Here is a 16,542-nt window from a genome sequence, read left to right on the forward strand (position 1 = left end):
CTCATCCCAGTAGGAGAGTATATAAAAGTCCCAAGAAGAAGTGGCACTCTTGCCAGTCTTGGCACTCAGGATGAGCACAGGGGCGCCCCTGTATGAGGCCCAGCCTCCCTCCAGAGAGCTTCTTCCTCAGAGAGCTGCCTGTCCCTCCCCAGCCATCCGTGCCCTTGCAAGTTTTCTGGCCATTATTCCTCTCAGCTCTTTTGTTGCTGGCTGTTAAAACTGAAACCTTTTATGGTGTGTATAAGCCAGAGGTGACACAATTAAATGAAACTATTTGTCATATAAAATTTACATCAGCACGAATTAAATGTCAAATAACTTAGGATTGACAGCCTCTACTGAGTCATAAAGACTCTAAATTAGTCTTGTGAAGGGTATTCTCACAGTTTCTAATAAACTCCACTCCTAAGACTTACTTTCCAAAAGTGCCAAAAAGAGAATGTCAATGATGAGCTTGCCTTACCCTTCACCAGAAGTTCAATGGAAATTAAAAATGTGTCCTATACTAACTATGGGAAGTGCGGCATAAAGAAACTTGATCAGTCCTGTCTCTGACTGTTTTAGTTGTGATCTTGAGCCAATCTCAACACTTCTCTGACTTTGAGGTAATACTACCCACTAGTACTCATTGCTTCATGAATCTCTATTTCTTATTTAATAGAGTTTATTTTAGAGCAATTTTAGGTTTACAGAATACTGAACAGAAAATAGAGTTTCCATGCACCCCTCCCTTCTCTATCCCCTCAGTTTCTCCGATGTTAACATCTTACATTCATGTGGTACATTTATTACAATTGATGAATCAATATTGATACATTATTATCAACTAATTTCCCCAGTTTACATTAGGGTTCATTCTTTGGGTTGTATAGTTTTATGGGTTTTGACAAATGTCTAATGTCATGTATCTGTCATTGCAATATTATAGAGTATAGTTTCGCTGACCTAAAAATATCCATTGTGCACGGAACAAGTTTAAGCATTAAATAAAATAATGAAAAGGTATTTTTTGACCTGTGAAACTCTAGGTGTGTATCAGCTTGTTGCAGTGATAGGTTTTATTCATTCACTTATTTACCATAATACTAAGTACAAAAATGAACAGGACACAGTGCACATTTGGTAGGTAGTGGGAAATACGCACACTAATGGCAACCATGGATATATGATAATCTTTATATTAGAAATCTCTAAAGTACTAATATAAACAGTTGACATGCATTAAATATTAACTGTGCAGCATGCAGAGTTACATGTTTTATATCATTTTGTATCATTAAACCCCTACAGCCATCTACATGGGAGATCTTATCACCATCCACTTTTTTCACATGAGGGCCCGAGAGAGGCCCAGTGACTCCCTCTGTCGGAAGCACATATAAACTCCAGAGAAGAGGTTACTGAGCTGAGTTTCTAAAGTAATTTGGGATCTCTGGGTACAAGGTAGGGTAAAGGGTATGCATCACTGAAGGAGCTAAGGGAAGGAGGGCACAGTGAAATCACAGTGCATACATGTGCTCAGGCACTTCAGTGAGTCTGTGTGCTCAGACATCAGGCAAAACGAGGTTGTAGCAAGACACAAAGCTGGATGGAAAGGCGAAAACCACCTCCTAACAGAGCTCAGGCTTGCTTCTGAGTTGCTTCTTTATTCCACAGGAAGTGAAGTATATGGAAGATTTCTATATAAATTAGCCTTTTGGAAAGATTACTCTAGAACCGGCTTTTGAGCAGGTTGGAAAGCTAACAGAAGACTAATTATAATACTCAGTTTATTGGATAACACTTGATAAACACGTACTATGCACCAAGATTGTGCGAAGTGTTTCATATGAAGTGTCTCACGTATTCATCTCCTCATTTGGGCCAGGCAGCAGGTGATAGACTCTACATGAGGATATGGGGATATGTAGAAATGGGGATAATGAGACATTTTAGAGATGTTGAGGAAACCAAAAAGTTAAGGCTTAGGGGTATGTATAGACCACAAGAGCTCCTGACTAATTCTAAGGAAAAGAAATATAAAGTAGAAACAAAAGCAAAGCTCGTATTCTGCTCAAGTTGAGAAACAGAAAACTCAGAACTGGGGCAGCTTTAGTGCCAACTGGCTCATCAGCCAAGGATTCAGCCAAACATGAGTGACCTCAGTTCTGGGCACCAGTCAGGATGCTGGGAGACATCAGCTTGAATCAGCACTTGGCACCAGCACACATCTTTGTCAGCATCAGCACTGTGCTCAGTAATGTGGGCGGGCCAAGTAGATGTGGGGAGATAATATTTTTAATATTTCCCAATTTATTTTTTATTTCTCAGTGATTATTTCATCATCGCCATCATTTACTTCCCTCCCATATTAAATATAAAGCAAAAGAATGTGGCTAATCCCCTCAGAAAATAAAATACAAAAAGACCAGGCTGTAGCTAGTCTATTGTAAACCTATAGCACGTGCAAATGCACACACACACACAGAGTCTCTTGAAAGTCATAACTTTCTAATTCAAATGCAGGAGCCAGGTGCTTGATGGAGGATATTTTATTATTCTAAAAATGTTGATTAAAGAAAGACAAAGCAACCATCACATCATGGAACAGTTCTAAAATTTCAAGATAACTAGCATTATTGGAAAGGGAATGAAGAATATGTGAGAATTAGGTAGGTCCTACCCAAAGTTTCAAAAGTATTACCAGCTGGTATAAGAGCTTACCCTTCCAAGAGAATGTGACTGCAGCAGGCCAGGAGTTCTAAAGAGTTAATAACCCCTGGAGCAGTCTTTAGTCACAAACTGATGCAAGATGACCTGTAACTATTCAACCCTAGATGGGATAACTGAAGCATGTGTTCCACACTGACTCCCAAAGTTCCCATTAGGATTGAGTTCCAGTTACTTACAGAGGACACTTGCTTAGTAACACAGCCTTCACTAGCTTCCTTCCCCTCACTGTCCATCCCCCACTTTCTTACTGATGTTTTCTGGGATCCCCTCCCAAGTGAATTACTCTCACTAGAATTCTTGTCTTGGGGTCTGATTTGATTTGGAGAGAACCCAAAGGCACCTTGGGACATGAGTTAAATAAATAAATATATGGCAGTAGAGGGATAGAGAAGAGAGTTCATGAGCCTTAATGTTCTCTGTGATAATAGCAAGGCCATCTTTGCATAAATTTGAGGAGTGGGTGAAGTTGCATAAGGGCTGTTGTGGGGAACAGATGAAGGTGGCAACTGGGACCATGTAGGAAGATCACAGAACAGCACTGAGAATCTAGCTAAAGTTGGAAACCACACCTGTACCATCATGTGCTTTTACCCTACCTACAGCATCCAGCCATCTGGGAGCTGGAGCAGAGAAGCAGATGGTCAAATTCATCAAATGTAGGGAATATATAGGAAAGTTGCAGCATAAGACCCATAAAGTGAGATGACTAGGCATGCTCATGGCAAGACAGCAACTGAAGTGATTCACCATGGCCCAGGAAAGACATAAAAGCCATGACTGGAGGGACAGAGAAGAAAGCAGAGATAAGGTTGAAAAGTATGTATAAAAGAGAAGAACGAAGGAGGCTGGAGAGACAGAAATTTCTGTTCAGAGACAAGGGGAGCTATGGATACAATTTAAGAGATGGACCATTCCTGAGGTGTGGCAAGGACTGGGACGTCATAGCTAGAGGAAGGAAATGTTATCAATGCCCTAGAACTACACAACTCAACGTGTGTGGTCTGATGACCAGGAATTAAAACCAATTCTATAGGTGCGGTACAAGACTGCTTTGGATTTGCCCGTTGTTATGCTTCTGGCTCTCTTTGAATCTTCAAAGAAAACAAAGGATGTCCTTTTTCTTCTTTCTTTTTTCTTTGCACTCCTCTCTATCTTTTGCCAAAAAATGAGTAATTCAGATTAGATGCTGTGATCCATTGCTCTATTGGTTTAACTACAGGCAGGAAAATAAGGTAAGCAGGTAGAAGTCATCACAAGAAAAGAATTCCTGCCCAGAATGCTGGACAACATAAACTCTAAAATTTCTTCTATCATTGACTGATCTACCAGGAACCTTCTTCCCTATCAACTAAATGTAAACTATCTGAACTCATGAGCTACATGCTGTTCTACCACCTGCACACAGGGAATGCTCAATAAATTCGTATCATTGGGGTGGACAAAATTTCTTTAAAGCCCTTGTGCTCACAGAAACCAAGGGCAGCTCAAATCAGATGAACTCCGCACACACATTTTAAGTAGAAGAATATTCTCTCCAGCTCCTTTGCCCACATCAGTCTTTGGAGCTTGGAATTAATCAGCAGATCAAACTGATGCCTGTCCCTGTGGCTTGCCGCAAACAGACACATCATTGATGCCATAGAGGCTCTTCCTTTCCCTACTCCAGTGTGCAGCATTTTGCAACAATAAATATTGCTTAAAGAACAAAAGTCCCAGCAAGTTCCAGTCCCCACATGTAGACAAGGTCTTGATCTGTGTGTTAATGCTGAGCCCGACTCCCTCTTCATTAATTACACACCAATGATGCATTTACCTGTGTAGCTCTTCTGGGGGCTGGAGACTGCACAGAGACAGAGAACAGGGGAGGCTGCATCTCAGCAACCTTGGCACACCTGCCCCTGGAGGCCCTGGAAGCCTGTGCAGGGGCAATTATAAATACAAACCCTGCAGCAGGCTTATCTAGACTGACAGGGAAAATAAAAACTCTGCTCCAAAGGAAGGAAATTGCTGATGCTGTATATTCAACATGCTTACAGGGAAGGTTGGAAGATAAACAGCTGTCTCAGAAAAGTTGAATTAATAATATAATATGATCATCATCATTGTTTATATGTTTATTATACTTTAAAGTTAATAATATATTTTTTATCAAATATTTTATTCTCTCTAGTAAGGCATAAATTGTTTTTGTCTTATATACAATGCCTGAATCAGTGTCATCACATAGCACTCTATAAACATTTAGTGTATGAATGAATAAATAAATACAAGAATGGTGAAGTAAGACAAGCATTATCACTGTATCCATGTCTCAGATGAAGCAACTGAGGTGCACCATGTTTTAGGGACTTGCTCAAAGTTTCACTGCTAACAGGCAGGGCCAAATTCAGTGCCAGACTTTCTGCTTCCCAGACCCATGTTCTCTCCACTATGTTTACTTGAGAGGGAGTTTTGCAGAGATGTGACTACTAAGAGGACACATGTCATAGAGCTTCATCAATGTCTATCTCCCCTCCTTATCAGTGGTGCATATTCTAGAAGGATACATACAAAGCACTAGACTCTATGATCTCCAATCATGGAAGAGTTTTGTCCCATCACCAGTCCTAGCAGACGGCATCATGATTTCCTGTGGCTGCGGGTTGCAGTGACCTGGCTCTTGAGGACCACCACTCACAGAGCAGTGCTCCCAGCCTGGGGCCTTGGGCAGCACCAAAGCGATGGAGCTTTTAGATGTAGCATGAAGGGACCAGCTTACACCCCTGCTGATTCCTTAGGCCAGGAAGGGTAGAATTCCTCCCATAGATGGTTCTGTCCTTTTCCTACTATGGTTCTTCCAGGCCACTGCAGCACCATGATGCTCTGGAATTCCCCACCTGCTCTGAACAGCAGACCATTGCCCATTTATTAGCACTCCCACAGATGGTCAGGGTCCACATGTCATACCAAAAAGCTCATCAAATTGCTTGCCTGGGGTTCCTTTGCCCTGCAGGATGCTTCTAGTCTACATTATTAACGGAATTTATTGCTTAATATCCATAATCACATGGCCTGGTCCTTTCAGGAACACTAGTGTCCACACTGAATGTAAGAGAGAGCCCAAGAAACTTGGATATAATTGATGCTTTTCCTTCTAGTCCCAGAAAGTACAGATCTTTTGTCTGATGGCCAAAACATTCATCACAGTCTTGCCACTGGAAGTTAACACTGGGTCTTTTAGATACCAAGTCACATACTACATGAATAACCAAAGTCCACTGCCAGAGAAGTATGGAGAAGGAATCTCATTGGTGGCCTCGCACAGTCTTCTGGCAATAGAGGGAAGGGGGCTGCTCTTACAAAATTATTCAAGGCTGGCAAGGCCCCTTGATTTCCTAAGCTGTATCTGTTTCCACCAAAGTCTCCAAATAGCCCCTGTACTTCTGATGATTTGGCATCCAGCATGCATATCCCTTCTGGTAACAGCACCTGGATTCTAATGGGAAAGCCCTTCCCCATTCACAGTTCATCATGTTTGGATAGAACTTAACCCCTTTTCTAGTGCCCCTGAAGAACTTGCCATCCTTTGGGCCAGTGACTGCATCAGAAATTGGCATGAGACCCAAGTTCATCAGACCAGGCTCAATCCCTGGACACCTGCTGGAACTCATGAGAAAGAGTAAGACACTTTCACGTTAGTGGAGAATAAGTCTGGAACCTCTAGGGATTATATCACATTTAGAAGAGAGAAGCCTGACTGAAAATTAAAATAAAGTGAAATAAAGCAGTGTTAAAGATAAAGCAACAGTGTCCTGATGCTGAGGGATTCTTTAGCCTGATTTATAATGACAGCAGATGACTCAAAAATGGCTGAACCACACCATGCAATAAGAACTCCACATATCTCACTGTGTAATTAATTTAATACAGTTAGATTCAACAAACTACATATTCCATAGCTGTGGTGTCCAAAGCAGTAGCTATTGAAAACATGTGGCTACTGGCATTCATACTCTTGTGTTATCCCCTTGCCTTAAATATGGGTTGGTCCTGGTGGCTTGGTTCTAACCAATAGGATATAGCAAAAATCATGGGATGTCATTTTTGCTGTGACTTCCCGTTGCTAGCAAACTTTCTTTATTGCCTCTTCAATTTACTCACTTATATGAAGCAAACTGCTATATTGGAGGGATCCACATGGCAAGGAAATGAGGGGTGGCCTGCCAGCTGCAATCTAGGAACTGAGGTCTCAGTGCAACGGTCCATTAAGTACTGACTCTGTGATCTTGAAAGTGGATCCTCCCCAGCTGAGCTTTGACAAAGCTGCAGTTCCAGCTGACACTTTGCCTAAGAGATTCTAAAGAGAGGATCCGGCTGAGCAGTGCCCAGGTTCCTGGCCTTTAGAGAAAAAGAAATACCTTGAGATAAGAAATAAGAGAAGATACTTTGAGATAAGAAATATGCTGTTGTTTTAAGCTGTTACATTCGGGGTGCTTTGTTATGTGGAAATATAAAAAAATATAATTAGGTTAGCAATCCTGTCTGCATAACAAAAAGAATTCAGTCTTAACATAAGGGCAGGTGTGGAAAAAAATTGTGGTGTGTATACGTGTTTAACATTTAAACATACCAACCTAAACTCTGCCAGAGGTGTCTGTGAACACAACAATCATGTTTTGGTGATCATTTTTGGTAACCAGTTAAAGCCAACTTTATTGGGGCTGTTATTTGGAAATGTGGGCGCTGAAATGGGAATATTAGAACTGTGGAACTCTGAGACTATGTTTCAGTGGGCTAGACTAGTATACTAGAACTAGAGTAAGTAGCAGAGAGTACAAATATCTCAGTTATTTCACTAGAGAGACTGCAAACATGGTGGAATGTGTTTGTTCCCAATTTACTGGGTTTTTTCTTTAATAAAATAGAAAGTTACTTTAAATTTTTGGCCTGGAACAGTTCCCCACAGTATATTAAAAGTCTGTCAAAAGTTGTTGATAGTTAGGTATGCAATTTCAGTAACTGTATTGAACCTTTTTTTAAATTACAGTTAGGCCTTTTGTGCCACTCTGTAAAGTATAGTTATGCCTTTCTGGTCTTCTATTGTCTCCTCCAAGTAAGTGGGGACTAATCAAGGATCCTAGCAGCATTGATCATGCTGCAGTGTCTTCTAATCCAGCATCAGAAGCTGCAAAATTGATCTTTGTATTTCTTTCCTTGTGTTTCAGGTCTATGTGGACCAAAAGCACTGTGCCCAAGGAGGCAGGTAAATCCCACGAAGAACACGGTACTACTAAAAGACCACTGTTAGGAAGATGTTGAATGGTGTTGCCCCAGATATATCATGGCGCTCATATCTCTATTCAAAGTGACAATCTGCTTTCAGTTTAGAAATCTCTGGGGAGGCTCCCATCACCTGAGACTGAGAGTGCCTGCAATGCCCTGAAGGAAGCAGGATGCATGGCACGCGCACACACACAAAGACAGAACCAGCACATGCCCCCAGAAAAGGATGGACATTTCTAGATTATAAATGTCAGGAACATCCAGTCACTTAAATTGTATTTGTCAAAATGAGTAATAATTAAAGGATACACCAGAGAGAAACTATCCTTAATAACATATTTGATAAAAGATCTGAAAAGCAAACTTCAAGCAAATATATGAGGAATAGAAAATTTCCAAAAACAGTATGTCAACTTGGACTAACAATGTAATTCCGGATTTGCTATTTCCCAGATTTTTTCACTCATCTGGCAGCTGCTAAAGTTCCTAAAGTTCATGTGCATTGATGCTCAGATCTGTGGTGAGACTCCTGGATCCCTCTCTCTCCTATATATGTACAAAAGAGGCCCTGGCTGAATGAATAGATCACTCATGGGCAGGGAAACCTCTTCACACTGGGGACTTGGAGTTCACCTGCAGCTCCTCACTGGATAATAACACATGATGTTACTTCTCCAGGATCCCTCTCCTGGTAAAAAAAACAAAAAACAAAAAACAAAAAAAAAACAACTATGGCCGATCTGGGGCAGCCTGGCCTAGAAAACTTAGGAAACATAATTGATCTCATGATGCTCCTGCCACACACTGGGAGCAGGAAATTTGATGACACTGATGTTGCTCAAAAGTTCCATGGGCTACACTTCCTTTGATATGATGATGTCTTTTCAGTCACCTCAAAGTTCAGCTGCCTGTTGTAAGCAGCATAAGCCACGATCCAGAAGAAATCATTAGCACCTTTATCAAAGCAGGACAGCTTCTGATGTTTGATGTTTCATTTGGGGATACTTCATTTTTGTCTTACAGATTCTTTTTTTTCTTTTTCTTTTCTCTTCTTTTTTTTTATTTGAAGGCATACAGCCTTTATTTTTAATTTACCTTCAGGTTTATGCAGGGTTTTCTATTAGTCTCCCAATCTGGGTTATGTTTTCTTTCTTACTAGCACATGAAATGATGGATTTTACAGATTTTACAAGCAGAGGTCTATATATTATATACATTAGATCTATAGACAGATGATAGATAAGATAGAGATAGAGATATAGTTTCATGAGATAAAATACAGTAATGTACTTTGAAAGCATTTGTGGAAATCTTGTTATATCAACATTTTTGAATTGCAACAGGCCCTTTGGAAATCTTAGTGGGTTCATTTCTAATTTAATATATTTGGCAGATCAGGGCTTTGCCAGTCTTTTCCCATAACCAGCACAGCACCAGGTGTGCAGTGAATACTTGATAACTATGTGTTACTGATTCCAGTACAGTTTGTTGAAATAACCAAACATGTAAGCCTTGCTGTATGCAGGGCTTTGTTCAGGTGCTGTGGGGAGCAGAAAACTTTGTATCACACAGGTATATTTCTGTGTGAGGCTGAAACCCAGGGGTCTAAGTTTGGGCAGGAACAAAGTTTCTGACAGGAGTATGTAAAAACAGTGCTGAGGGGTTTGGATGCTGGAAAAATGGAGTTTGCTCACTATGATTACAGATTCTTTTCAGTTTGTAATAAATACCTCTTGCCAACAAGCACTATTTAAGTCCCTAGATATATTCTGTCACCCTCGACATCTCGGCATCTAACAGATAGCTTACTTATGTGTGTGCATCCCTCCTAGCCAGGTAGCTCCACATCCAATTTAGATAAGTCACAGGACAACAGTTCCTTTACCAAAAGGGGAAAATGAAGGACACTATCTTTAAACAACTAACACAAATGAAGCTCTAAAAATGCAGTGTGATAAAAGGGAAGTTACCTTCACCAGGTAGACTATGTGGACAGTGTTTTATGGGTCTGAGTCCCACAAATTATAGTCATTGAAAAATGTCATACAAAAGACTTCCTCCACTCTCTGGTCAGTAGGGAAGGCTGTGTGATAAAAGGAATCTTGGTGTTATGGTCAGAAAGAGAAAAAACTAAACTCTATTCCTATTAAGTTGTAGTGCTTTTCTCTTTAATTGCTCTCATCTGTCTTTCCTTCAAACACCTCAGAACCCCAAACAAAGCCCATCTAAAGTCCCAAGCTTTGGTAAACCATTCAGGAATATTCCTGGACTGGAGGTGAAGGAGGACATGGGGACAGGGCACGTGTGATGCTACTACCTCCTGTCCATGAATGGCTATTTCTATGCAAACATGCAAATGTAAATTTTGGTCACTTGCTCATTTCCTTCCTGACCATCTTATTAAAATATACTAAAATAACCAAAAAAAAAAAAAAAGCACAACAAAATATTCTACTTATAAATGAAAAGGGGTTTTTGTTCATGCTCTTGGTGATTCAGCTTTAGTGATATAAATCCAATTATAGGAATTGCAGAAAGAACTAGAAAGCAGGAGAGACAGAAAAAAATGGTGATAACTTCAGAGGCATGAAGTAGAATCCAGCTTCTCTTCTTGAGGCTTGGTATCTGCTGTCTCTGTTCTGCTGGGATTTGTTCTTCAGGAATGGAGAGCCATGGAAAGCCTCCAGCACTCTGGTTGGAAATGCGTGAGCCAGGGCAGATTCAGAGTTAAAATGTGAGTCAAGTATGGGGAGAGAAACAGTGACATGTATACCGGTGGTATGCACAGATGTCTCACATTTGGGGAAGTGGAAACAAGGCACAGTAAGACTGCAATGGAACAAATTGTGACCTGAAGCTGGAAAAGCCTAGCAACATTTCCAGTAGCTACCTTCTCCCCAAATAGACATGAATACATCAGTCTCTGCCTCACATCAGCTTGCTGGCAGCAGATTTGTGGACATGGCATGCCTCTCTTGATTTAACGCTTCTTCCAACTCAGCAGAGTGTGAAGGATGAAAGAAATTCATTTTTTCAGGCAAGAGCCCTAAACTCCAAGAAAGCTTTGTAACTGCCAACCCTGTGACCTGGGACATGGAACTCAACCTCTGAGCCTCAGTTTTCTCAACTACAAAATGGGGATAACAGCTGCCTTTCCGTGTTATTCAAACAATAAAATGAAAAGCATTCACAGTCTGGTGTCTTGAATTATCATAAGAAATCAAGAAACGTTAGTTTCTTCACTCTTTCTCACTCTTCAAACTAAGCTCTGCTCTGAGTCACCAGGATGCAAAGTAGCTCAGTATTCTAATTTTAAAAAATGTCTTTGCCAAGGAAAATTGATAGAAAAAACACTAAGCCAGGAACCCCAGCACATGGAACTAGGCCTCTGGTTTGCAAACATTCTTTAAAATAGCTTAGTGCTTTCTTAAAAGAAATCTTATGTAAAATGCACAAAGATCTAACCAAGTTGAAGCCTGGCTATTTGCCTTTCTACTCACCTGCACCCAACCCCACCAGAAACTCCTAAGCTGAGTTCAAAGGCCTTGGGCTTGATGTCTCCACTTGCTCTCCTTAACCTGTGAATATCAGTGATCCATTCTGTGTGTGCTTTAGATATTTTAAAAATATGAATCTTTCTTTAATAGAAACTATCATTTTAATAAGCCTTCAACCCTGAAACCTGCCACAATGTCTGGAATTCTACCATTAGAAATTTAATCCTTTGAATCTTGAAGTCTCTCTAATTTTTTGAGTCATTTATGAATTGTAATCTACCTGGAAGGGTTGGTACAATATTTGTTTCAATCAGAATTTTTGACCAGTCAGTAAAAACAAAGCCAGTTTGTCCAAGTGATAAATGCTCAAGTGAGAAAAAGGAAGAACCAAGAGTAGGAGAAAGACAGAGCTAGAAGAAAGACTTCTTTAGCCTCTGAAAAAGCCCTGTCCTCTCACTCTTGGATTTTCCATTATTCTCTAAAGGTACTTAATGTCATTTAGTGACATCAAATAAAACAAAGCCTATTTCAAAAGGTGCATTGCCTTATTATTTAAAGCAAAAGATGAGTTTTAGGTGTTACTTCAAAACTAAAGTAGATATTCATTATTTTTCTTTGTGTTGTTAAATTTCTAAGCACCATTTATTGTTCTGAAATTTTGTGATATATAGTATATAGCATATAAAAAAACAACTCAAATTCATGACCTGAAAACATAAACTAATATGAGTGATGAAGAGCTCACTGTAGTAACGTTCCTTAGAGGAACCTGCAGCAGACACCCTGCAGAACTGAGGAAGGGTCTCCCTTTTTCCTGCCCTGTGGAATAAAGGGAAAAGGTCCATGACGATAAGAGTAGATATGTAACACAGAGTAATTTCATAGACTTTTAATGTGCAGGTACATAGTTCGCTTTTTCTTTCTTTTTTCTTTTTTTTTCTGTTTCTGCTCCCTCTTGTCAACAGTCTTTACTAAGTATTATGCAATGTGGGTTCTTGGGATGAGTGAGGCAAAAGTTGTGCCCTGCCTTTTTCTCCCTGCAAGCAATCTTGACCAAATATCTCAAACTTGTATTACAAAAAGTAGTCAGTTTTTCTATAAAGTGACAAATATGTGCTTCTAAAAATCATCATGCTAGGCAATATTGTGCAATAAAAATTACAAGGCTTATGGGAAAATGGGTTGGGGGCACAACATTCAGCAACTTTGTCAGTGACACATACCCAAAAGCTAGAACCCAAATAAAAATGGTAGCACAGTTTTACACAACTTAAATGGTTAAGAAAAACATAAATGTCACAGTACTTTTGAGTCTTTATGTTGAGAAAGACCTGAAGATTACCTGTGTATGCAGAGTTGGAAAGGTTATAGCCTATAAATTATGGTAAAATGAAAGAAGGGAGATTATCTGAAGTCAGACAAAACATTGAAAGGCCAGATGCAAATGGATGTGGTTGGTGTGTGTACTCTTGTCTACTCCTCCACAGCTTGATTCAGCAGAGTGCAGTTTCTGCACTCACCTTGTGTTTGCTATGGACAAAATTGTATATAAGCAAATGCAAAATTCACACTGTGTTCCAATTGTCCCCTAATAGTTCAATCGTACTGGAACCAATTTTTGTTTTCAAAACAAGTGTTATAACAGGACTGACTGTATCTAGAATTTTTAGGTTCTTATCTCCTACCCTCATTCTTTATTCTACATGCAGAATAAATTATCCTGAACACAAATCTCATCTTTTGTTTAGGGTCTACCAGAAGAAACAGGTAGTCCAGAGGTGTGTTTCAGATGATAAATGAAGCAGGAAGTTAAAGGACAGAGATTATGGGTTGTTCAAGACCTATCAAAGTTCCCCTGATGAAGCATAATTGAGCCTGATATTGAAGAGTTGAGTAGGGTAGACAAGGTGTATAAGCAGTGGGAGTATATGAACCAAAGAATAACCCAAATGTAAGACCAGGTATTGCACCTCTGGGAACAGGCTCATTTCTGAAAGGGGTCAAGACACCCAGGAGCATGCAGCAGGAGGCCCTACTAGCTGCCCTGATGCTGTCTTGAGGAATTCAGGACATGTTCCAGATGTCCCCAGCTGCTCTGTTTAACTTGTTAGAATATCATCCATAAATTTACCTAGACCTTTCGTTTAAGCCTCTAACTATCTTTAGGAATGCTATTGTGCAAGAGCTGGGCAAGAGCCAGAAACACAGTGACTGAGGCATCTGTTGGCCCTGCATTTAATTGACCAATCACTGTGTAGAAAATGCCACCTCAGTAGAAAAAGAAGACTAAAACCCCATTCTCAAGAATCGGGCCATCACTCCTAGCCTCCCTGGAGCTCAGGGCCAACCTAAATTACGGAGCTGTGTTGACAACTATCTCTTCTCCTACTAGTGTTTTTCAATCTGGAGTGTTACAATTCTTCATTCTTCAGGACTTCCCTGGACATTTTAGGACAATCAGCATCCCTGGCTAATACTTGCCAAATGCAACCAGTGCACCCTAGTCAGTGCAAACATCCGAAGTGCCCCCCATTGTGTATTCAAACACATCCGCAGGGGACAGGAGTCTCTCTCACTCAGCTTCATTCTTCCTTCTCCCTGAACACCTCCTGAGACAAACACCCAAGCTGTTCTCATTTCTTTACCAAAGAGAAAACACAATGGCTTGGGTAGGGCAGGGGAAGACACTACAGCTGGAAAGACAGGAGAAAAACTCTAAGGCTCCGTATATATTTCCCCACTCTTACTACACATAAAGTTTTAATATCATTGAATCTTTAGAGCAGTCCTATAAATTTGGTTTTAGGATAAGGAAATTGACATAGAAACATGCCTGTGGTCCAGCTGGTGTTTGGGGTTAGACTTCACATGTCCTGACCATTTTTTCTCTGCCTGTTTCATGACCGCTCACTGCTGTTCCCTGATATTTAGGAAAGAGCCTGAAAGCTCTGAGCCGCTGACTTACCTGTTCCAGGTTCTGCGGTAGCTTGAGTTTGTTACTGATGCTGTTCAAATATGTCCAGGTCTATACTTTCAGGGGCACATGGTAGTAGTATACTTTCAGCCCATCTCTGGGTCCTTGAGGCTGCATAACTAGTTCTGGCCAATAAGTTGTGAGCATTTAATGGTTAGTTCAAGAACCTCATTCTCTTTTCCCCCTGACATAACAACTGGCAGCCTTCAGGATGAGGATTGTTCTGTAAGTGTGGGTCCAAAAGTAAGAAAACAAAGGAGCAGAAGCCTCAGCTGGCCTGAAGTGCACAAACAGTATGAGCAAGAAAGAGCTGTTAGTTGTCATAAAGAACTAAGATTTGGGAGTGGTTTGTTGCTGCAGCCTTGCGTATCCTATCCTGACTAACACCAAGTTCCCTACTTCCCCTACACTAGCCCATGAGTCAGTTCTCAGACATCTTGATGGAACAGAAGAACTCCTTCTCAGGTCTATCCCTACATCTTCTGGATGTGCGTGCACACAGCCCCAGTCCTTGCCAACTAGTGCCTCCTCTAATTTTTTAATTTATATCATTTTATCTCTCTCATTCTTTTCTCCCCTTTAGAAACATCAGTGAAACTGGCTCCAAGATATTTTTTTCCTTTTTGTTTCTCTCTCCCCTGTTTGACTACCAGTTTCATAATTCTAGAAAATGAGCCTCATTCAGCTCTGCCTACCACAGAACCTGGCACAGAGAAAACAATATAGAAATATTTGCTAAGTAACTGACTTTCATAACCTAGTGCCACAAACAAAAGGGAGAGAAGTTATCCAGAAAAACTATTTTTCCTCCATAAATGCAGGAAGATTTAAGGAGAAAGAATACACAAGAGTGGAGGGGAATATCTGTAGAAATATAATACATGCAAAAAAATTTGAAAAGTTAGAGGGAATTACAAACATAATCTATTACTACCATAATAGAGATTTTTTTTCTTTATCACCAAGAAAACTTCTCACTAGTTACATCATGTCCCATAAATTATGATACTTCATTAGCTACCAAATAAAAGATTTTTTATATCTTTCTGGGTCTATGCTCAAAAAATTCAGCTCCTGGTTAATATCTGATGGATCCTAAGATGATTCCAGAGGGAGCTACTCAATAATCCAATAGCTGATTACACTCCCATCCCACTCAGCTGTCCCAGGCATCCACTGCTGACAAAGTGAAATATGATATTGATCTAGCATAACATTGTTCAGTCCCCATGAATCTCTGGGAGCCATTTTCTGGCTGATAGATTAACACAAGTGTAATAATCTGCCAAGTAACCTGCCAAGTGTGTACACTGCTCTAGAGGCTGTACTGAGCACCCACAGAAATTGTTTCCCCATAGCGAGGGGTCATATAATCACATTTAATAAAACTCAAACAAATGTTGGGGAAACAGAGGTTATTCCAAAGTATGCTGCTACTGTGTCCTCTGGGCTTAAGAGATCTTGTTTCTTTTGCCTTTGGGGGGATACTATAAATCATAATAAGAGCTTAACCTGAGGCTAAAAAAATGGTAATTGTAGCGCAAAGGAAAAATTGTGCTCGGCACTGTGTTACACAAGTTACTATGCGTTACCCTGGAAAGGTGATATAATGGTTGAGAATATGGACTCAGGAGCTACTCTGGCCTGACTTCAAATGTCAGCTCGTACCAATTAGCTGAGCAAGTTTCTTAACCTCTCTGTGCCTGTTTCTTCATGTGTGAAGGTACCTTACACATAAATTTGTTGAGAAGATTAAATGAGTTAATTTATGGGAAATACTTAGAAGAGCGTCTACCATCTAAGTACTCCTCAAGTATGTTTTAATCTTTCTTTAGAGAGTTAGAGAAGGAAATGGATAGAGATGCCTATGAGTGTGTGTATTTGTATTTATATATATTTGCTTATGCCTGATAAGTATGATCAGTACATCCACTTCACAGGAAAACAAAAACAAAAACAAAAAAAACCCTGAGACTTTGTGAGATAACAGGAACCAGTTTGTAGTGAAGCCAGCAATCAAATATGGAACTGTTTCATGCTAAGGAACACATTCTTAAATAGTAGCATGCTGTCAATAGATATTTATTAGTCATCAAA

Source organism: Pteronotus mesoamericanus, unplaced genomic scaffold (genome assembly GCF_021234165.1).
Source record: "Pteronotus mesoamericanus isolate MK-2021 breed Mesoamerican mustached bat unplaced genomic scaffold, CSHL_Meso_final contig_44, whole genome shotgun sequence".
Lineage (NCBI taxonomy): Eukaryota > Metazoa > Chordata > Mammalia > Chiroptera > Mormoopidae > Pteronotus > Pteronotus mesoamericanus.